The 24,216-nt window shown below is 42.1% G+C and overlaps 1 pseudogene; it reads right to left on the bottom strand.

The window, feature by feature from the left end:
* Positions 1–18,010: 18,010 nt before the first annotated feature.
* LOC125999207 (ubiquitin thioesterase ZRANB1-like) lies at positions 18,011–20,226 on the bottom strand (annotated as a pseudogene).
* Positions 20,227–24,216: the final 3,990 nt, after the last annotated feature.

Genomic DNA, 24,216 nt, shown 5'->3' with positions numbered 1-24,216 from the left:
CCCTGGCTTAGGGGGACCATATGGAAAGCCGGGGGATCGAACCACAGTCCTTCCTTGGCTAGCGCTCGCAAGGCTCTAGCGCCACCTCTAGTGCCACCTCTCTGGCCCCTGAAACTATATCTTATGAGTCACACAGAGGACACTGCTGGTGGTCTGTCATTTTCTTGGAACTGTGTGTCTGGAAGACCTTTCCCTTGTATTGGCACTCTTGTTCTCTTGGAAGACAGCGATCTCACATAAAAATGGCTCTTCTGAATCACAAAGAGGAGAATGCTACTGGTTTGTTTGTCTACCCATTTCTTTGGAATGTGCAGCTAAGCAGAGGCCATTGGAGCAGCTGGAAGACCATTCTCTTACCTTGTGTTTCCTTTCAATTGTGGCATCTGTGGTTAAAATCACTCTTTTTTTTTTTTGCTACAAAAGGACTCTGCTGTGGATCTGTATTTGCCTAGTCTCTGGGTGTGTGTGACAGAGTGGAGCTCAGATGGGGAGGCTGTAACAACACTCCACTTCTACTGGTGCTAATCTTTCCCTCTTGAAGCAATGAGCTGTGTTATAATGGCTCTTATGAGTCACAAAGAGGATAATGCTACCTGTCTGTATGCCTACCTCAGTTTCTTTGGACTGTGTGACTTGGTTTAACCCAAAAGCTGAGCCAACTGAAAAACACCCCCCTCATATTGTTACTTGTTCTTTCGGGATGCACTAAAATTGGGTGACAATGGGTCTTCTGAGTCACAAAGTAGACCCAGCTACCTGTTTTTTTTGTTGGCCACAGTGTCTTGGAATTGTATGGTTGGAAGAACCGTCTGGTTGTCTTGGTGGTTCTATATCCCTTGAGCACACTGATGTGTGGGTAAAATTTGTTCTTATGAGTTACAAGTACCATGCTGCTGGTTTGTCTCTCTATGTCAGTTTCTTGGGACTGTGTGGCTGAGAGAAGGCAAGCTGTGGGGGCTGTAACATCCTTTCCCTTGTCCAACGGCTTCTCTTTCTCCCATAGCACACTGACCTGGGGTCGAAAATGGCTCTTCTGCATCATAAACAGGTCTTCTATGATGATGTCTTTCTGCCTCCATTTTTTTAGTCTTTCAGTTTCTTATGAATGTGTAGCTAAGTCAAGACCAGCGGGGGGTGGCTGGAAGACCCATTTCTTTTCCTTGTGCTGGACTTTCTCTTGAGGTTTGCTGACCTGGGGTAAAATTTGTTCTTATTCACAAAGAGAACCTTGTTGCTGGTCTTTCTGTCTGTGTAAGTTTCATAGGACTATATGACTGAGCCAAGCTGAAGTGGTCAGAGGACTACTTTCCCTGTCCTGGTAATTTACTTTTCCCAAATGTCACAGATCTGGGATGAAAATTGCTCTTCTGAATTACAAGGAGTACCCTGCTGCTGATCTGTCTTTCTGTTGAAGTTTTTTGTGACTATGTGTTTGGATAAAAAACAGTTGGTATGGGTGTGTCACTACCATTTGAATACATTGTCATTTGGTAACCGCGTGGCCCCTGCAAGGTTAGGAGACCTGGTGGCAAGACCCCAGGGCCGAGGCCTTCACTGGCTGATGGGTAACTCAGGCCACTCCAGCCCAGGAGCAGAAAGGTGGGTTTGAGGTGGGGGGTTGGAAAAGGGAACACTGGTCAGTAACCCCTCCTACCCGGTGGGACTGGGGTGGCTCAGGTGAACTGAGCCTGGTAGGTCCCAGGTTCCCAGTGTCACTACCTTTTGGATCCATTGTTATCTGGAAACCGAGTGGCCCCTGCCAGGTTAGGAGACTTAGTGGCAAGACCCCAGACCCAGGGCCTTCACAGGCCTTACAAAAGAGTTTTTTCCTCTTTCTCATCAGTCCTTTTTCTCCAAACCTCAGGCTAATGCGCCCTCGTGACAACTGTGGTTAGTCTATCATGATACCATAATGCTCATAAAATGGTTGCCTCTAGGAAAAGAAATAGGATGCATAGGACACACTGGATAATAATACATGTATACTCCCTATACAGTGCTCATTAACATATCATGTATTTTCTAGAATGCTCTATATACCATCTATTCCAGGTACCGATTCTCGAGAAAAGTTTACCCTCACCAAACAGGATTGGACCAGAAAATGGAAAACCTTTTCTGGATTTAACCATTTCTTCTCTCTCTCTCTCTCTCTCTCTCTCTCTCTCTCTCTCTCAATCTCTCTCTCTAATCTCTCTCTCTCTCTCTCTCCCTTTTTAAATTTTATGTCCCATTTCACCTGGGCCTGATTTTTAACTGTAATCCATGGATTGATCACATGAGTATATATGTTCACCATACTAATGGCTGTCTAATGTTCATCTGTAATAGATATATTAATTTTATGGTATAGTCTCCCCAGATAGTGCTCACTATTATGTCACTTGGTTATTTAGACTTGAGAACCATGATTGTTCTTAAGAATTCTCCTCATGCAACTGAACCTATGAAGCCTTTCGTCAATCTAGTTTACCCTTACCAAAATAATCAGCCTAAAAGAAAAATAGAGAGGGGGGAGTAAAACCTTTCACAGCAGACTTGCCAGCTTACTTATTTTTTTTCTCTCCATTTCACTTCTTCTCTTCAAGTGTTCTGTCCCATATCACCTGGGAAACCTTTTCAAATGTAATCCACGAATCTATCCTCTGGTTGCCTATGTAGGTGCATGAGTGTCTGTGTATGCCATACCAATGTCAGTCTAATATCTGTCCGTAATAGATATAATGTCAACGTAGTATGGTGTTGACCCCTCTATCATAGATAACTTCTTCTTACTCCCTTTTTTCTTACCTTAAAAACCCTTTTCGAGCCTTTCATATTATTTCTCCACACTTAACATTTTTTTAAACTCATAGTCCTTAACTCCTCGTGAAGCAGAACATTTTCCTCAGCCCAACCAGACGCCAACCAGCCCCCAAAGTGAAAAGATAGACTCTCAGCATGAGAAGAAACCAACAGTCTGCTGCTACTAATTTGCTCTTGGTGGCTCTTCTTCCTTCACCTCCCTTTACTGTAAACTTTTGCTTGCTACCAGATTTGATTCCTGAGAAATCCCCCACTTGAAGACACTTCCTGATATGGGACTGTTGGGGCCATCTTCCCTAGACTCCACGAAATCAAATCACAAGTTGAAGCTGTGCCCAGATCTTATCCCTTCCCCACCTATTTCAAAAGATTTAAAGAGGAAATATAAATTTCCTTTGAATATTTCTTTTAGATACACACTTTTAATAAGCATTATCGAATATCTTCTCATGTAGTGGCAATTTCCCCTATCCTCGGGTTCCATTCAACACAGTATACTAGTAGACAAATCTCCATTTAGAGTTCATGTAAGCAAAAGGCTCTGGGACTGTTGGTCTTGATTCCTCAGCCCCTCCACATGCACTAGTAATTCCCACTGGCACTGTCCCTTTTTTGCATAGGCACATTAAAATGGGAAAAGTTAACAGATGCAAACAAGTTCTTATATAACAGAGATGGGAACACAAAAATTATTTTGGGGGAACACAAATTTTTTATACTGCAGTGGGACCTTACACTCTAAACACTTGGCATAATGATTTGGCTTAGACTCCAGTTCATTGTAAATTGACCATTCAACCCTGAACCATGGATACCAACTACAGAAACAAACATCGTTTTTCACAGCAGCACCAGGAACATAAATTCTACCAAGGAAGGCCCCACTACTGTCATGGCACTGACTTATTCCAAAGACAGTTCTTATATCACCCTGACAACTGGACAACAGCAATAGTCTGCTCTTAGAGTAGGATTCTCTGCAATGCTAACTGATGGTGAGATGGAACCATTATTAGACACTACATAGCACACACCATCTGGTCTTTGACACACGATCTGTACAGAAACCAGGATCTGTAACTACAGAAACATGACAGAAACAACTGTGAAGAGCGACCACTGAGAATGACTAGGGGGTTGGACAATTAAGTATGCCTGGAGCCTTGAGTTGGTCTTATGCCAAAATACTTTGGGGGTAAGATCTCCTAATTTTTAGGCCAAAAGTCTTTCTTTTCAATTTCTTCCATATTTTGCTGTGCCTATGCAAACAACAACTGCTACACACACATCTTTTTTAGTGTATCTCCATCTCTAAAAAAGGGAGCATACTAAACCTTTGGCTATTGTATTAACAACTTCATTGGTGATACAACAATTTTCACATATATAACTGCTAATGAACTCTCTTCCCTTATTTTTCTATTTTTTAAATTCTCTATTATTTTTATTTCCTAATAACTTTGCTGTTAGCCTGAAACAAGTGTATTATGATCAGTTATGTCAACTATGTTTTACATTTTCTTTAAATAAATTAAAAAATAAAAAATAAAACAGCTGGGGTGGCTGGAAGACACCTCCCCTTGTCCTGTTTCTATTCCCCTTGGCGCACACTGTTCTGCAGAGTAAATGGCTCTTTTCAGTCACAAAGAGGACCCCAAGTTTGCTTGTCTGCCTCAGTTTCTCTGGATTGTGTAGCTGGTCTGAGAATAGCTTTGGAAGTTAGAATATTCCTTCCCTTGTTCTGGTACTTCTCTTTTTCTCCGGGCTAACTGACCTAGATTAAAAGTGGCTCTTCCGAGTCACAAAAAGCCCCAATTCTGGTCTGTCTGCCTACCTCAGTTTCTTAGAACTGTAGTGTTGTAGAGCCCAGGTACGGTGGCTGAAGATCCCTCCCACTTGTTCTGGCACTTTTCTTTCCATTGGTGTGGTTATGACCTGGGTGACAATAATTCTTCTGAGTCACAGAGTATCCCATAATTGGTCTGTCAATTTGTCTCAGTATTTGGGACTCTGTTGCCAGGGAGTTCTATCCTATCTAGATGAAATATCCCTACTCTTTTTTGATGCATCTCTTTCTTTTAGGCATGTTGACTTGAGATGAAAATGGCTCTTCTGATTAAGAAAGTGGACCCCGATTATGGCCTCTGTTTTCCTCATATTCTTCATTAAAAGTTGTGTTTACTTAGAAGATTTAAAGTTTCATAAAAGAAGCTGCAACTCCCCACACTCATTTTTGTTTTGCAATTAGAATAGTATTAGTTAATGAAGCAACAAATATTTTCAATAAGCCACAAAAGAGTCAACCAAAGATGAATAAAATAACTAATTTGTGCTGTACACCAAGAATATGCTTTAAATGTCAATAGGAATTTAGGAATTTTGCTCTCTATCAGTTAAGTTTAGTTGTAGCAAAACTACCAGAAGGGACTCATAGCCTTATACACAAACATGTAACCAAAAGGCTCTAAGCACCACTCACCAATATGTTCCTCAAACTCGGGTCCCAGTCCTGTCCTTACATCCATCTGCCCTCACATTTCAGGTACATCATCCAAAGGGAAGAATATTTAGAATTGAATTTGGACCTGGATCCACCATGCTCCCACCCCAATTCCTGATCTTCTCCAACAAGCTCTAGCTTCAGCCTGTCATCAGTCCTGATATCCATCTGCCCACCGTCCCAGTTATGTCATTTGAAGGGAAAGGCATGTAGCCCTGGATCTGAACCTGGATCCACAGGTTCCCAGCACCACTAGCCAATATGCTACTCCAAGCACTAGCCCTAGCTCATCACCTCTCCTGAAATATATCTGCTTTTCATCCCAGGTCCATTATCCAGTGGGAGGACCTGAAGCCCTGGATCTGAATCTAGATCTACTAGGCTCCTGGTGCTACTCACTGATGCCCTCTACCACAGTCTATTTTAAAAATAAATCTTTATTTAAGCACCATGATTACACGCATGTTTGTAGTTGGGTTTCTTGTACCATACTCTATGTCCGGCACACTACAATTTTGACATATTTCTGCCCTCCCATTCTAGGTGCATCACCCAAAGGAAGAAACTGTAGCCCTGAATCTGAACCTGGATCCTCCAAACTAACAGTGCCACTTGCTAATACCCCTCACCCAAGCTAAAACCCCTCACCCACCTATTCTCTGAACACTGACCCCATGTTTAATGATCACATTTCATCACCTATCCTGATGTTCCTCTGCCCTCCCATTCCAGATTGGTCATACAAGGGGAAGGACCTAGATCCCTGGATCTGTACCTGGATTCTCAAGGCTTGCATGGCCACACGTCAGTCCTGCCATCAATATCTAGGCCCAGCTGTTTACTCATTCTGACATCCTCTACTCTACCATCTCAAGTATATCATCTGAGGGGAAAGACCCATACCTCTGGATATAAACCTTGATCCACCAAGCTCTCAGCACCAAGTCACCATTTCTATACCACAAGGCTTACACCCAGCCTATCACCCATCCTAACATCCTTTCAACCCAGATAAGTCATCTTAGAAGATAGACCCATAAAACTGAATCTGAACCTGAATACACCAGTTGCCAGCTCAGCTTGCCATTCCCTTCCCAATGCTATAGGCAGACACTATAATCTGTCCTGAAGTCTGTCTATTTTCCCATTCCTGGTTCATCATCTGAGGGGAAAAACTCATAGCCCCAAATGTAAGCTTGGCTCCACCAGGCTCAAATTGCCTCTTGCCGATGCCCTTCTCCAATCTTTAAACCCAGCCTCACCAGTTTTGACATCCATCTGCTGTTCAATCCCAGATACATCATCCGAGGGGAAAGAACTATAGCCTGGAATTATAACCTGGATCCACCAAGATCCTAGCACAATTCACCTATCCCTTCTCCATGTCCTAGGCCTTGCTTGTCACCCATAATGACGACCATCAGCCCACTCATCCCAGTGGCATCATCTGAAGTGAAAGATCCATATATCTGTATCTGAATATAGATCCACCAGTCTCCCAGCACCACTAGTAAATCCCCTCACCCGAGCTCTAGGTCCAGCTCGATGATTGTACTGACATCCATCTGCCCTCCCATCCAAGGAGCATCATCTGAGGGAAAGGGCACATAGCCATGGATCTGATCATGGATCAACCAGGATCCCAGCACCACTTGCCTAACTCCTCCCTGAATCTAGACACAGCCCATTGCCCATCATGATGACCTTCTTCCCTCCTATCCAGGTGTGTCATCTGAGTGGAAGGACCCAAGGAATTGAAGCAGGACCTGTGACCAACATGCTCTCAAAGCTATTAGATAATCTGCTACTCAAATTCTAGGCCCATCTCATCACCCATCCAGACTTCCCTCTAACTTCCTGGTGTGTCATCTGAGGAAAAAGACCCATAGCCCTGTATCTGAACCTGCATCCACTATATTCCCATTGCTAATCTCCCCAGAGTTATAGGGCTATCTCCTCACCCTTCCTGATGTCCAACTGCCCTCTAATCTTAGGTGTGTCATGTGAGTGGAAAGGTCTTTATCCTCAGGACCATCTTCCATTCAATTCCTGGTGTGGCATCTGAGGGGAAATACCTATAGTCCTGATTCTGAACCTGACTCCACCAGTCTCCCAGTACCACTCACCAATCCCTACAGCAGAGCTCTAGTCACAGATCCTCACATGTCTGACATCGTCTACACTCCCATCCCAGGTGCATCATCCAAGCAAAAGGATGCATATTCTGAGATCTGAACCTGGATCCACTATATCCAGTGTTAAGCCCCTCCCCAAAGTTCTAGACCTAGCTCATCACCTGTCATGACTTTTATGTTCCTTCCATTCTAGGTGAATATTCTCATGGGAAATACCAATAATCCTGGATCTGAACCTGGATCCACCATGTTTCCAGCACTTACCATCAATCCCCTACTAAAATTTTTAGACCCACACTAATAGTTTTGACATCTGTCTGCTGTCCCATAATATGTGTGTCATCCAAGGGGAAGGATACATAGTCTTTCATATTACCAGGATCAAGCAGGCTCCCAGAACTGCTCACTGATATCTTCCAGCAATCTCTAGGCCAGACCTATAGCAATTCAGGGCATCTGTCCGCCCTTCCATCCTAGGTAAGTCATCTGAGGGAAAGGTCTCAAAGCGGTGGATCTGAACCTGTCTTCAACAGGCCCCCAATGTCCCTTGCTATCCTCTTCCACAACTTCTAGACCCAGACCAACATCAGTCTTGACGTTTGTCTGCTCTGTCATCTCAGGTGTGTCATCTGAAGGAATGGACAAGTAGCCATGGATCAGAACAAGAATACAATAGGCTCTCAGTGATACCCATCTCCTCCCCCAAGAGCTAGGCAAAGCCCTATGCCAGTCCTGACATTGTCTGCCCTCTCATCCAGAGAAAAGAACCTTAGCCCATATCTAAACCTAGATCCACCAGGATCTCAGCACCACTTGCTGAGCCCCTCTCAATCTCAAGGTCTAGTCCCATGTTCATCTTTAGCTCCGTCAGTCTTCCCATACCTCATGCATCTCTGAGTGGATTGACCAGTTGTTGTGCATTTGAATCTGGATCCCTAGGTTTCCAGTGCCATTTGTCAATGTGCTACTCATTCTGTAGACCCAGCCTGGTAACAATTTTGGCATATGTCTACCATTCAGTTATGGGTTAATTATCCAATGGGAAGGATTCATACATAGCCTTTCATCTTAACTTGGAACCAACAGCCTCTCAGAGCCACTCGCTGAACCCTTCCTTAAGCATTATGCAGAGCCTGACTCCCGTCAGCATGTCTTTCTCTCCTGTCATCCCTGGTGTGTCATTCAAGGGGATGGGATCTTAGCCCTGGGTCTGAACCTGGATCCACCTAGCTTCCAGTAGATCTTGCTTAACTCCTCTTTCAAGCTCTAGGATCAGACAGATGCCAGTCATGATGTTAATCTGCCCTATAATCCCAGATGCATTATCTGGAAGGAAGCATAGCTATGCATCTGAAGCTGAATTTACAAGGCTCCCATCTCCACTCACCAATTTCCTCCTGCAAACTCTAGGCTGAATGTGTTGCCAGTCCTGATGTCTATTAGCACTTCAATACCAAGTGTGTCAACTTTGGGGAAAGACCCATAGACCTGATTTTAACCTTGTTCCGTGACACTCACTGATCTCCTCTCCAAAGCTCTAAGAGCAGTGTCTCTCCTGTCTGAGTTCTACCTGTGCTCCAATCCAAGGTGTGTCATCCGAGGAAAGGATGAGTAGCCATTAATTCACCAGGTTCCCAGCACCACTCTCCAAATCCCTCCCCCAAGCTGTAGGCCCAGTCCTTTGAGTTTTGATATCCATCTTCTTTCAAATCTTAAGTGTGGGAGTCCTTGACCTCTACCTGCAACACTGCGTAGCATTAGAGAGCTTTTCCTGAGGAAGACTGGCAGTGTATCTTTATACGGCTGCTTACATTTTCAGGGAATAGGTATATTGCTATGATGCTTTGGTTTCTGTTGTTTGACTTCTAAGTTATTATTCCAGAGACAACTTTGTCCTCCCAAGAATAGAAAGGACCATTTACTGCTCCAGGACCTGATTGATTTAAATAATATTTTCCTTTCTAATTTATCTGATCTTTTTTCAGATGTTTAAACTGCAGATCCTATCCAGTCAATTGTCCCACATTAAGAGCTAAGGTAGCATGAGATTTAACCCCTTCTTCAATGATTTCTTAGGTGGTGAAATCTCTAGAAAAAATGGAAACAGGAAGGTTAGCAGGGAAGCTGACATGCAATAAGTGCAAGAAGGGTCATGAATTCAATGAACTAAGGCCATTAAAATCAATTGGTAATTACATTATGCCTATCTACCTCAGAGGTTGAGAAAGATTGTGGCTTTTACTGGTAATGTTAAGGGTAAAAGAATCAATTCCAGGTTTAGGAGGCATTTGTCTTGGACCCTGTGCAGGGAGGGCAGCAATGTTGCTATTTGAGTTACAGTATTAAAGAAGATTAAGGGACCTACTTTCTGCAGGAACTGCCTTTCTGCTTGCTTGCTATGGAGAGTCACACCCTGGTTGAGAAGAACCCACTGCAGATTCAGCTGACTCAGCTCCCAGAACCAGGACAGAATGCAGACCATCTTGATAATCTTGCTGATGGTCACGACTATGAAATGACTAGCAAGAATGAACACCCCATTTGCTTGTGAACTATATTTGAAATCTTCCCAAACTGTGAATGGAGAGTTTGTGGGTCAAACTGTCACCCCAAAGATCCCACTCCTAAACTTTGACTTATGTGATTGTTTTTTTTTTTCTGATTATGCTCCACAAGGTCTCCAGCTGAGTGTAAAAAGAAATGACTGCTAGCCCATGGGTTTGAGTACCAGGATAGGAAAATTGCTCTGAAAGCATTCTCATTTCATGCTTGTCCAGAAAGAAGCCTCTGGAAATGTGGGTAGAGGAGAGCTTTGTCTTCAAAGTATGGGAATTTGTCAAGAAAGCAAGACCCAAGATGAAATTACAGAGGAAGCCAGCAGTTCAACACTGCCTTAATGTGCTTGTGTAAGCCCCAGAAGTACTGCTCCAGAACAGGAGAGGGCTAAGTCTTGTTTATCTCCAGCAGAGAGGGCTCTGTGACTCTTTAGATAGAGTGTTCCTTCTATATTGACCATTCAGGGATGGTAATGGAATCTTTAGAAAAGGTTAGGAAAGGGCCTGGCCAAAAGAAAGTGAAAATGAGAGCAGCAGGAGTCATGGTTTGCATCCTGGTTCAGTGTTTCCCCTTGGTTGATTACTCTCACATCTCTGATGAGACCCCTATTCATATTTATCTTGATTTTAACCCATGGGCCCTGCATGTCGAAAAGGTTAGTAAATTTTGTTAAAGATAGAATTAATACAGTCCAACTGCTGGTCTTAAGGCAGCAGTACAAGCCAGCTCTGAGTGAAACAATCATGTAAGGTCAAGATTGACCACATCAAGTTAATAGAGGAAAATGTTAGAACTTAGCTTTGCTTAACCTAAATGTGGACATATTACGAGCGCATCTCAGTGTTTAAACTAGAAAAAGGCCTAAAATAACAAATTCCAGTCTTTGGAACCTGACCTTGGAATCACATACTAGGACCAGACAGCCAACCACAAAGTGCAGAATGGCCTCAAATAGCAGAAAAATGTAAACACTGAACACTGTGCCTTAGAGTCTGCAAAGATAAGATATCACTTTTGCTAACATACAGCCAAACCTATGCATTTGTCTGATGCAGTATGAAAACCAATGTTTTTTTTTTAGTTTTTTACAAGTTTTCACAGCTGTATTTCAATAACATAATGACATTAATTAGGACCATTCCCACCACCAGTGTTGACCTCCCTCAGGCCTAGTTCCCAGCATGCATCCCGTACCTCTACCCTTAACCCCCTAGACTGCTAGTGTAACAGGTACATTTTGCGTTTAGCTTGTTATAGTTTGGGTCTCTTGATTCTACCTTTGTTGACATTGGCTTGGGTATTTAGGGCTGACCATTTTTTATTTCCACTCTATGCTCCTGAGACCATTTGGCTCTTGGGTCCCATCCACTTTTTTTTTCTTTTCTTAGTTTGTAGGGAAACATATAAATGGGAGGCAGAACCAGATGATTTATGTTCTATGGTTCTGTAAAACAAAAAGAAGGGCCCCTATCTAGAAGCTATAAATATAAATAAAATTGAAAGAAAAGAAAAAATGGGGGGGCAGATGTGGCATAGTATTTTTTGCATAGGCTCAGTAAATATTGGCAAAATTAGAAAGAAAATGTCCTTGGCCTAAGAGATACAGAGTGTCTCTTCCCTTGAAGTACTTTGTCATGAGTCAGACTGCAGGCTCTGGGAATGTTAGCTGTCAAACCCCAAGGTCTTTCCTCATGGTCCCAAGAAAAATTCTGTTCAGTCGCAGTTGTCAGGGTCAGTCTTCTTTAATTAGTGATCCTGGGTTTTGCACAGATCCTATGATGGAGGGTCTTCTAATTTCATCTCACCATTAGGTAGTGAGATAGGGCAACTCGGCCCTTAGATCAGTTATTGCTGCTTCCTCATCATCCATGTGTCATATGAATCTACCCTGGTACAAGTTTGTGTCAGAGCAGTATTAAGGCTGCTCCCAAGGGGAGTTTGATTCCTGGTGCTGGTGTAGGGAACTCTGCCAGTTCTAAGACTGAGATCCAGGGATCAGGATTGAGTGGTCGATGTCCAATCACATGAGGTCTAAGTCAGGTCCCCATGATGATTGTTCAGGGTGGAAGGCACCCCTGCATTAAGAGATTCATGAGTTCTTACCCCTACTAAATGGAACTTCTTTCTATACATAAGATTTCCCCCATTTTAGTGTGGCTACGCAGAGATAAAAGCAATGCCAGACTATATTATTTGTGCATTTAGGTTAAAAATAACAAGTTATACAGTCTCTGTGGTCTGGTTTTGACCTGAATTCTTATCCAAAGCAAGAATTTTACTATAATTTCTTGATAAATAGAACCAAAACAGGCCCCCAAAAATAAAGAAGAAAAAAAAAAGAAAAAATGGGGTGAGGGGCTAACTATACTTGCAGAAATAAACACTAAGAATTATAACTATTAAGGAAGTAAACATATGAAAAAACAGATATTTCCATTGATATAATCTGAGGGTCCAGGGCATATTTTCTTTCTTTTTTTAAAATAAAGTATTTTTAAAATTTTTATTGTGGCAGAAGTGAATTACAAATCTTTCGCAGTAATATTTAAGGTACATAGTGACAGTGAATTAGGGGCATTCCCACCACCAGTGATGCCTTCCCTCCACCCTTGTTATCAGCATACATCCCATATCTCCCTCTTCTAGCCCCCAGAATACCAGTGTAACTGTTCCCTACTTGTACGCTTGCTGTAGGTAGGTATAGATTCTGTTGTCTCTTGATTTTGGGTTTGGTGTTCAGGTCTGCTAATATTTTACTTCCACTAAATATTCATGCAAGTATCTGGACCTGGTACCATGCATTTCCCCTCCCTCAATTTATGAGGCTGAACAAGATGATTCAAGCAATGTGTTTCTGTTGAAGATATAGAAAAAGAAAAAGGAGAAGAAAGAAAAACAACCAAAACCTAGAAGAGCTCCTACTAGGTGTTATAAATATCAATTTAGAAAAGGAAGGGAAAAAAGAAGAAAAAGGTAACAAAACAAAAAATAACAAAGCAATAACAAGAAAAGTACAAAAACACAAGCAAAAAAAGGAAAAAGAACAAACAAAAACCCAAAGCCAGCAACTACGCAAAAGACAAAAATAAGTAAAAAAAAAACAACCCAACCAGCAACTACATAAAAAGGTTTGTGCTTCTCCTCCTCCTCCTCATTTTCTTCTTCTTCTTCTTCTTCTTTCTTCTTCTTCTTCTTCTTCTTCTTCTTCTTCTTCTTCTTCTTCTTCTTCTTCTTCTTCTTCTTCTTCTTCTTCTTCTTCTTCTTCTTCTTCTTCTTCTTCTTCTTCTTCTTCTTCTCCTCCTCCTCCTCCTCCTCCTCCGCCTCCTCCTTCTTTTCCTTCTCCTCTTCCTCCTTCTCCTCCTCCTTCTTCTCCTTCTTCTTCCCCATCTCCTCCTCCTCCTTTCTTCGCAGAGGCATAGTAAGTATTGGGGAAGTTAGAAAGGGAATTCCCTTGGCCTAAGAGATTTCAGGTTTCTCGGCCCTTGAAGTATGAGAACCACTACAGGCTCCGTAATGCTCTTTTTTTCACTCCAAGATCTTTTTATGGTGCCAGGCATCTTTCCAGTCAGTTGTGGATGATATGATCAAGCCTCTCTAACTCGATATCTTGGTATTTACACAGGTCATAGGACGAAGCCTAGGGATAGTCTTTCCTTATAATTCTAGAAGTTCTGTTCCATCACTGTTGACAAATCAGACTTTTATAATTGGTGGTCTCGGTTTTTGCACAGACCCTAGGGAAAAGCCTGGAATAGAGCTTTTAAATTATAATTCTAGAAGTTGTTACAGTCAGACTTCTGGGATTGAGGATTTTGGTTTTTGTACAGATCCTAAGCCTAGGCTAGGGTCTTTTTTATTGGTACCAGTGTAAGTACTGCTCAGTCTTGGCTGTCAATGTCAGTCTTCAGTAGTTGGTAATCTTGGTCTTTGTATAGGCCAAAGGGCGATGTGTCTTCTGATTTCATCTTACTGTTAGGACATTCTGCTCTTGGATCAAATTATTGCTGTTTCCTCTTTATCAGGATATCATATCAAAACTGGTGTAAGTTGGTACTAGAGAGGTATTAGGGATTCCCCAGGGGGAAGTTTGGTTTCTGGTACTGTTGTGGGGAATGGTGTCGGTTTATGTCTGAGATATAGGTCTCAGGATTGGACGGTTGCTGCCAGGTAGGTCACATTGAGTCTAAGTTGGGTCTATATGACACATGCTCAGGGTGGGAGGCTCCCTTGTATTATAAAATGTATGGGTATGTATCTTTAGTAGGTAAGAGCTTGTTTCTATACATAAAATTTCCTCCTTTTTCAGTATGCCTTTGCAAAAAGGAATTATATTGCTGGTGCATTTGGGGTAAGAATGTCAGGCTACAGAATCTTTGTGCCTTGGTTTTAAACCTGAGCTTTCATCCCAGGAAAGACGTTTTCTTGTATGTTTTTATACCTAACAGAGCCAAAACAGGTGAAGCTAAAGAGAAAAAATATCCATGAATATATACTAAAAGAAATAAATAAAAAGGAATTTTAAAAAGGAATTAAAGGAAAGAATGTGTTTAAGGGGCTACCTTACATTTGGGAATATGCAGACTAGGAGGAATTGTTATAGAAATATTAAACATAAAGGAAATATAGGCTTTCCCATTAAATCTTTTGAGATATTCATGGAAGGGTAAAATACATGGGATATGTTCATCAGACATAGTGGTCTTGTTGAGTTTGAGAAGTGATTTGTAGTCATAAGGGATCAGGTAATGTCCTTGGGCTGGTTTTATTTCTGGAGCTAAAACAATAGCATGCAACAGTCCACATATGGGAGGGTGAGAAGAAGAACCAAAAAGCTTGAGTCAGTAGGAGTGTTGGTTGTAGTTTCTTGCCAAGGCATGAGATGTGGGGCTGAGAGAGTGTTCTTTCTTTGGGAGCTGGGTGATGGTTTATTGGGGCAGGAGGTTGGTTTCGGTACCTAATGGGTTAAGAACTGAGGGTAAAGAGAGTTAAATAAGGAAGGATAATGGATCAGGATTGGGGATGAAAGGATAGAGAATTTATGAAGGAAGGAGGAGGGATAATATATAAAAGGGGTTATATACACCTTGCGCTTGGATTGTTTATATTTTAGGTTTGGCAATCAGAGTGGAGTCCTCTGTCTAAAAACTCATGCTCACATAAAGACAAACATTAGTGATCTATTCTTAGGTTGTTGTTGGAGGCCTGACTCTCATAGACTGGGCCTGAGCTCTTAAGAAATAATTGAGTTAAGAAATGATAAGTAATTGGCTGATATACTGATTAGGAGAGAAAGGAGGGGAAAACAAAAGATAAGAGAGAAGAGAAAAAAAGAATAAGTAAATACTGTATAAATAAGTTAAAAAAGATTGGGCTGGTGCGTCGGTGTTGGAGGGTTTTTCACTTTCTAGGCTCTTCCTCACTGACAGGGGTGGGCTTTGCTAAAAAAGGGTTTCAGGGTTACAAAGTGGCTGAAGCCTTTTAGGATAAACACTGTTTTGGCATCTAGAGTACTAATCAGTGTAGTAGTGAGGACTATAAGATGTGACTACACTTAATAGTATTGTTCACTGCATCTTAAGTATAGAGGTATTTTTCCTAAGGAGCAACTGACAACAAGGACATTATTAAACATAGATTAAATTTATGAAGAAGAGTATTGGAGAGAGGGAAAGAAGAAGTAGAGGGAAAAAAGAGAAGAAGAGAGGGAAAGAAGAAAATTAAAAGAAAGTAGTAATTTGCAAAAACATGTTTGATGATTGGGACTTCTAACATAGGTCTGTGTTACGCCATTGACTGTTTCACGGTCTGAATGATCATATGCTTTGTGTCCTAATAGGAGACTTAAACAAAACAAAATGGTTAAATTAGAGTATTTTATCGAGACATTTGTCATAATGAGCACTGTGTACGGTATCCAGTATGATTTAATATCGAGGTTTAAGATTACAGTGTCCACCCTTTGTTTCCGAAGGCCTCTGTGGAACAAAGAAGGTAAAGGGTTGTTTTATACCTTGTAAAATTAAGGCATTAAAACATATTGTTAGTATTAACTACAGTTGGTGTCCCAGGGTTCCAATCATATTCTGCACCTGGTTCTGTGAATAAATACACCGGGACATTATTATAGACCTTTGTAGTTAGAGGTTAATTAAATACTTGTTCACTCTAGACCACTTTTTCCATTGATGGTCTCTTTGTTGTAGTGGATATTCGCAATTTTGTGTCCCCCCCCTTCCATTTCATTTGATCACTTCTCCTCGTTATATGTTGGCAACTATGGTGTTTGGAGTTTCTACAATTTTATTTATTTATTTATTTATTTATTTATTTATTTATTTATTTAGGTTTTTGGGCCACACCCGGCGGTGCTCAGGGGTTACTCCTGGCTGTCTGCTCAGAAATAGCTCCTGGCAGGCACGGGGGACCATATGGGACACCGGGATTCAAACCAACCACCTTTGGTTCTGGATCGGCTGCTTGCAAGGCAAACACCGCTGTGCTATCTCTCTGGGCCCGAGTTTCTACAATTTTAACCCTTGTATCTGTTCATGGAGTATTATATGTATATATGGTGTATATTCTAAGTACCTCAGAAAAGTGCTATGATTCTGTATTTATTCCTTCTTCTGGCTTACTATGTTTAACATAATATTTTCTAGGTCTATCCATGTTACTGCAAAATCCATGATTGTATCATTTCTAACTGCTATGTAGTATTCCATCGTGTATAAATACCACATCTGTTGCTGGGCATCGAGGTTGGTTTTAAATCTTGGCTATTGTGCTGACTGCAGCTATAAATAGTGTAGTGCATACATACTTTGGGATGAATATTCTTCAAATTTGGGGATAGGTACCCACGAGTGCGATTGCTGGGTCATATGGCAGCTAAATTCTGAGTTTACTAAGCACCCTCCATAATGTTTTCTATAGGGGTTGGACCAGGCAGCATTACCACTAGCAGTGGATGAGAGTTCCTTTCTTACCACATCCCCACCAACAAAGATTGGACCCATTATTTTTGATGTGTGCCATCCTCACTGGTATAAGGTGGTACCTCATTGTTTTCTTGATTTGGATTTCCCTAATGATGAGTGATGGTGAACGTGTTTTTATGTGCCTCTTGGACATCTGTCGGCATTCCTTGAAAAAGTGTCTATTAATTTATTCTCCCTATTTTTCTATGGCTTTATTAATTTTAGTGGAGCTCATCTTTCTGAGTGCTTTGTATATGCTATATAGCAACCCTTTATCTGATGTGTTGAGTGTAAAATTTTTTCCCATTCTTTAAGCTGTCTTCTAGTTTTAGCCAGTGTTTCCTTTGCCCTGCAGAAATTTTTAGTTTGATGTAGTCCCATTTATTTAGGTTTGATGCTATTACTCTTGCTATTGGCAATCCATCATCAAAGACTCTTTTTTTTTGGTTTTTGGGTCACACCCATCAGCGCTCAGGGTTCTATGGTCAGAAATGGCCCCTGGCAGGCACAGGGGACCATATGGGATGCCAGGATTCAAACCACCATCCTTCCGCACGAAAGGCAAACGCCTTACTTACCTCCATGCTATCTCTCCGGTCCTTATCAAAGACTTTTTTGAAGTGCAAGACTTAAAGTGTTCTTCCTATTTTTTTGTTCTTTAAAAGATTGGATTTTATTTGATTGGGCACAACAGGAACTAAATTATGAATAAAATAAAAGCTTGTTTATTATTGACGGTCTGCTGTGAATTTGTACAAAAGAGTTTCCATGTCTCTGCGCTCGAATGGGACTGCTGGTGAAGGGGCTCAGGGTGGAGGTCAGATGTGGGTTCTGGGGAAGGTCCTCAAGAACAGTCCTCTTCCCTGTGCTGCTGGAAGGGCCCAGGCTGCAAAGACTCGAGAGCATGAGGTGCCTGGACGGTTCCTATCACACAATTTCCTACACAACCACATGCGGTGCTTTACAGACAGAGGTACAATTTGGAAGGTAAAGTTCTGTCTTTGTCTCCATGAGGCAGCCTCCTCCCCCTGCAGCTCCTGCCTGCCACAGCATTTCCTTCCAGGCCTGTGCCATGGGCTGTCCACAGAGCCAGTATCTTGGTCTCAAGCTCTCGGGGTTGGTGCTTGTTATTTACTCATCTTCATCGTTGTCATCTTCCTCTCCAACTGACAGTGAGGTGCAAGGCCAGATCTGGCAGTAGCGATCAAGCCATTTCTCCACCATCTGAGTGACCAAGGGGTGGTTGTAGCAGCGTGAGCTCTTCTGCATGGCCACAAGCACACCACCCTCTGTCACGCAGCAATCCAGCCACTCCCACGGTAGCTTTTCCTGCTGTTCTTCATTGCCCAAGTCCTGGGCTGACAGGAAGTGCGCCGGGCAGTAGTTTCTTCACTGTCCACCAGAGGCAGGAAGGTGATGGTGATGTCTTCATCAATGTTGAGATTTGCGCTGCACCCCGAGTCCCATAACAGTCGTTTTCCATGGCCACCAAGGCTGAGAAGTGCCCCTTGTATAGCCCAGAGCAATAGGACTTTTCCAGCAAAAACTCTGCCCCCACAACAAAGGCAGATACACACCTTGAAACCACGTATATCCTAAAGTTTCTCCCTGAAAACTCATAATATTTTACTCCATAAACTATAATTGGTCGTCTAAGAATATGTGCAAGTACAAATATGTGTGTCTGTTCCAAACTTGCTCCAGGCTGGCTGGCGAGAGACAGGATGAAGGTCCAGTCTTCCTGCCACTGCTCCTCAGGCAAGGAAAAATGTAAACTGAAGCTCTGAGAATACCACAATTCCCAATTTTTCCATCGTGTGTAAAACTAGTGCGAGCATCATATAGGCTGTCGTGAAGGGCCTTGCGGAGCACTGAGTCTTTGTCATAGAGGCCCCAGGTGGCCTGCAGCACCCGAGTCAAGTCGGCAGTCACCCGTTATGCGGTTCCACAGGGCATAGAGGCAGCTGTCCAGACGGGTGGCCAGCTCCAAAGACCAGTTTATTATGGGGGATTCTTCTTCTAGCTCTTTCTGAACATCTCTATCAAGCACCTCATCAAATAATTTTTATTGGGCTGTTGGAGGTAAATCTTCAATATCTGCTGTCAGCGTGAATGTTACCAGATCCATCAGGAAGTAGCAGGCAAAGTCACCCTTTCTCTGGTGCAAAGAAGCGGCAAACTCACACCGAATCTGCTCCGTGAGTTCAAGACAAACCATTGCCGGGATACACTTGGCTGCTTGCTGAGAGACCTCTATGGCGAGCATGTCCTGCCTCTGAAAGTGGATGGCCAGATGCACCAGCGTGAAGCCCACGTTGAAAGCTGAAGGCCAGCTCAGCAGGCGCACTTCGTCTGCAGTGAGCTGGCAGGCGATGTCCCCACCTGAGGATTTGTATGGTTCAATAGCAGCCACGTCACCTTCGACAACCCCCCCACATGCATTGAAGAAGAGCCAGTCAGTCTTTTTCATCCTGTTTTTGATTTGCTTTAGCTTTATGAAATCCACTTCCAGCTCCTTCTTGCTGTCCACTGCCCCAGCCAGCTCGATCTTTTGGAAGTCCGTGTTTATTTCTGAGACCCGTCTAGTGGTGGGCGTGGACTATCTCTGGCTAATCCCACTACTGCAGTTTCCCATCCAGCGTGCAAGGTCCTGGTCATTGATGATGGAGGACGCCTCTTCCGTCAGGCCAGTTCTATTGTTTCAAGATTATTCGGTATGGGATGATCACACACATTTCTTTGCCTTGGCCAAGTTTTCGTAAGTGCAAATAGAACAAGTCCAGGGCTGGGTCCTTGTGTTGAGTTTATTTCTGTCATTGTATTGCTCACAAGGATCAACAGAAAAAGCAACTGGTCTTGAGCCAGATTCTGAGGACTACAGGGACTCAGTAGGGCTCCGGGTTCTGCGCTGAAATAAACACTGGGTACATGGAATAGCTCTCGGCCAGTTCAAGTACGTACACATATAGCATGACCATTTGTTTACATTTCCCATGCTGTATGTAAACTTCACCCTCGGTCTTGCACTAGAGTCTGGGCAGATCAATGGGCTGCTCGAAGGGTCCCAGTCTCGACCAACATCACTTGAGCTGCTCTTAAAGGGATCTTCTGTGATAATTGTCCCACTTGTTCTCTGGGCACGACACATGGTACACTTGATCGCAGACGGCCAGTTTTCATACGTACAATATTCACAGACCCACTTGATTCCACGTTCTGACATTGTGTACTTCTTGAAGTGAGTTATATCAGGCAGGAAAGGCTTTAGTCTCCAGGCTATAACCTCCAACCTTGCACATAGTTAGCAAATCACGCTTTAAATCAGGCCAGAGACAAGGTACAGGCTTCATGCTGGCTGAGTCTGACTTCCTCAGGAGAGATGCAAAACGTGCCAAGTCCTTCTGTCTGTCAGTAGCTAGGCCTGGCCCCTCTGCGCCTCGCTGCACGCTGCCTCCGCCGTTGGCCTCGTCAGGACATGGTCTCCAGGTAGGCCGCAGCTGCAGGAGGCGGGCAGGGGTGGCCGGGGGCTTGCGGGCTCTGAATGGCGGCAGCCGGGGTCCCCGGAGCCGAGTTCAGCGGCACAACGTCAAGGCCAACCGTTCTTCCTATTTTGTCCTCAATGAGCTTTATAGATTCGGGTCTGGTTTCAAGGTCTTTGATTAATTTTGATTTGATATTTGTGTAGGGTGTGTGGTATGGATCAATCTTTAGTTTTTTACAGGTGGTTATCCACCTCATCTGTTAATTCTCTGGCAGCTTATATTCTCTTTTGTACTTCAAAGAGACCTGCAGCAACGAACAACACAGCTACTTAAATTAAAGTAGGTATTAGCTAGCTGCCCTTTGTAGATGACTCCTGTAATGTTGCTGAATGTGTTTAGAAGCCATGGACTCTCTCTACAGTGCCCACTGTAAGAATGTTTTAATGTCTTAATTTTAATACTAATATGTTTATAATAACTTTTTAATGTTTTTATTCACAGTGGTCCTTGGAGATATAGGGTAGATGCCCTAGTTTCACACTACAATGTTCTATTAAGTATACTCCTAATACAGTGCTGATTATAATAATGCCTTTTCAATTATTCTAAATTATTCATTTTCTTTTTATTTATTTATTTGGTCACACCCAGTATTACTCAAGGGTTACTCCTGGCTCTGTGCTCAGAAATCGCTCCTAACAGTCTCAGGAGAACATATGGGATGGCGGGTTTGAACCACCATTTGTTCTGAATCAACTGTTTGCAAGACAAACACCTTACCACTGTGCTATCTCTCTTGCCCCTCTAAATTATTCATTTTCTATTTGATCATACTTGCTAATAAGAACTAATGTTTCTGTTCACAGTTATCTTTGAAAAAGGCAACTTCATGACATAGACTCTTACTACAGTGCTCATTCATTATGTTTTTGCAACTTATTTTTAATTAAGCTAGTTTACTATATCATAATGCATTTGCTCTCAGTTTGCATTCAGAAAGGAACTTGGATACTCAAGACTCATAATACAATACTCTATGGTGTAGACTCCTTTTACAGTGTTCATTATCACATTATTTAGTATTCTAGACTTAAAAATATAATTGTCCTTGGCTACAGAAACCTGATACCAACAACAGTGACTGTGTGAAAAATAAAAGTGTATTGGCACTACAAACAATGACTTGGGTTGGACAATCTAATATGCCTGAAGCCTAGAGTTGGTCTTGTGCCAGAAAACTTTAGGGGTAAGGTCTTCTTGTATTTAGGCCAAGGCTTTTTCTTTCCATGTTCCCTATATTTTGCTGGGCCTACTAAAAAGAAAGAAAAAGGCATGAGAACTGTTTTCTGGTTACCCGAGAATCATCTGAAATGAGAGTGATCTGGAAATGAGTTCTGGCCCATAAGATCACTCATTAAGTGATTGTGACAAGTCTTCAACCTCTCTTGACCTCAGAGTGATGTCTTTATTTAGGAAATTAATTTTATGGCTCTAAGCATTTGGTTTGGCAAGGATTAAAAATGTAGCTATGATTTGTAAATAAAAAGACCTATGTGGGGTCAGTACTGGGATCAACTCTGGGAACATTGGTAGAGGAAGATTGACACAGGTAGTGGGTTTGAGGCTGAAAATTGTATGTCAAAAATTCAACTATGAATAACTTTGTAAATAAAAATGACTTAAATAAAAATATTGTAAAAAATGTAATTGTTTTGAGAATGTTCTATGAACAGTCTACCTATAAAGCTTTTTCAGCAATGTTTACCCTCCCCAATTGTAAATTTTCTAGGAAATACAAAACTTTTCCATTTGACATACAAGCTTTATAATTTTGAAGCGCTTTTACCCTTTCCACCTTGGTCAGTTTGACAACTGCAACCTAATGATTGATTTTCTTATTTTAATTTTGACCAAAGTATATTACAAATTATTCACAGTAAAATTTTAGGTATATAGTGACATTGAATCAAAAGCATTTCCACCACCAGTGTTGTCCTCCCTCTCCCCCCATTCCCAGCATGCATTCTATATCCTCCTCCTTTGCTCCCCAGGCTGCTAGTATAAGTGGTCCCCTCTGTGTCTACCTTGTTGTAGATTGGTTATCGATCCTGTTGTCATTGGCTTTGGATTTGGTACCTAAGACTGATCTTTTTTTTTTCTTGGTTTTTGGGCCACACCCGGCGGTGCTCAGGGGTTACTCCTGGCTGTCTGCTCAGAAATAGCTCCTGGCAGGCACGGGGGACCATATGGGACACCGGGATTCAAACCAACCACCTTTGGTCCTGGATCAGCTGCTTGCAAGGCAAACGCCGCTGTGCTATCTCTCCGGGCCCAGACTGATCATTTTTTAATTTCCACTCAATATTCATATGGCTGTTTGGTCTTGGTAAACTCAGTTTGTAAGGCAGAGCAAGATGGTTCAAGCTATGTGGTTCTGTTTGAAGGAAAGAAGAAAAAAACGGGGGGATCTCACACAAGCAAAAAACAGGAGGAGTCCTTCTTTTTTAATTTTTTATTTTTAATTATGAGAACAAGGATGCAAAGAAAGAAGACAAGGTAAAGTTACAGTGGAAGGACAATCACCCATAACATAATTCTCAGAAGTCCCCTTGCTGATATCTTAACTTTGAAATTTTAGCCAAAGAACATTAAGATAAATAAGACAGAATCCATGTACAATTACTTGGTCCCTCAAGTCCCCAGATTGTAACACATTATAATATTTCTTAACAGCACACAAGGCAATCTAAAGCCATAAAACTTACGTAAGTCCTTAAACATTACAGGCATAGTATTTTTTTACATTTCCATATACATGCATATTAGCTTAAGTTAACCTCAAATTTAAGTAGGTTCTTTTTAAGGATTAGAGTCAAAGGAGCACAGTAAAAATGGTGTTAGAGTGGAAATTGTTGTTTGCATAGGCCCACCAAAATATGAGGGACATGGAAAGAAATAACCTTGGCCTAAATACAAAGAGATCCGACCCTGAAGTTTCCTGGCACAAGACCAACTCTAGACTCCAGGCAAGCTAGATCGTCCAATCCAAGACATTGTAGTGCCAACACACTTTTATTTTTCACACAGTCTCTGTTGTTGGTATCATGTTTCTGTATTAAAGATCCTGGAATCTGCATATCCTACATTGAAGTCAGGATGTGTAGCGTCCTCTCCTTTCACCTCACAATCAAAGGGCAATGCAGGGAGCCCTGTCCTGTAAGCAGGTCGTTGTTGTTGTTAAGTCTTCTCAGTGTTAAGGGAAGTCTCTTGAGCAGGTCAATGTCTGAGCAGTGTAGGTCTTCCGTGGTAGAGGATTGCTTCCAGGTGATGTTATAGACGAGCCTGGATGTTTTGTGGATGGCTTCCCTGGTTCAGGGGTGAATGGAAAATGCCCTTTCTTCTGAGGTCTGTGCCAGGTCGTTATGTCAATGTTCAGGGTGTAAGGTCCCTTTGCACTACAAGATTTGTGTGTTCCAATCTCTATTAGATAGGATCTTATTTGTATGTATAGTATTTTCCCATTTTAATGTGCCTATGCAAAAAAGAGCAATGCCACGTGGTGTTACTGGCGCATATGGGGGCCATAAAAACAATTCCAATGATTCCCATGATATGGTTCAATCATAAGCATTAAACTGGGGAATTCTTTCACCAAAATTCCTTGTTAAACAGCTCAAAAAGGGAAGATAAAAAGTGGTTAGAATCATCACTGTATAAGACAACATTTAGTAAGAATTATAACAGTCAGAAAAAACACAAAA

This window comes from Suncus etruscus, chromosome X (genome assembly GCF_024139225.1).
Source record: "Suncus etruscus isolate mSunEtr1 chromosome X, mSunEtr1.pri.cur, whole genome shotgun sequence".
In the NCBI taxonomy this organism is placed as follows: domain Eukaryota; kingdom Metazoa; phylum Chordata; class Mammalia; order Eulipotyphla; family Soricidae; genus Suncus; species Suncus etruscus.
The sequence above is the reverse complement of the archived record's forward strand: the minus strand, read 5'-3'. Positions and strand labels throughout refer to the sequence as shown.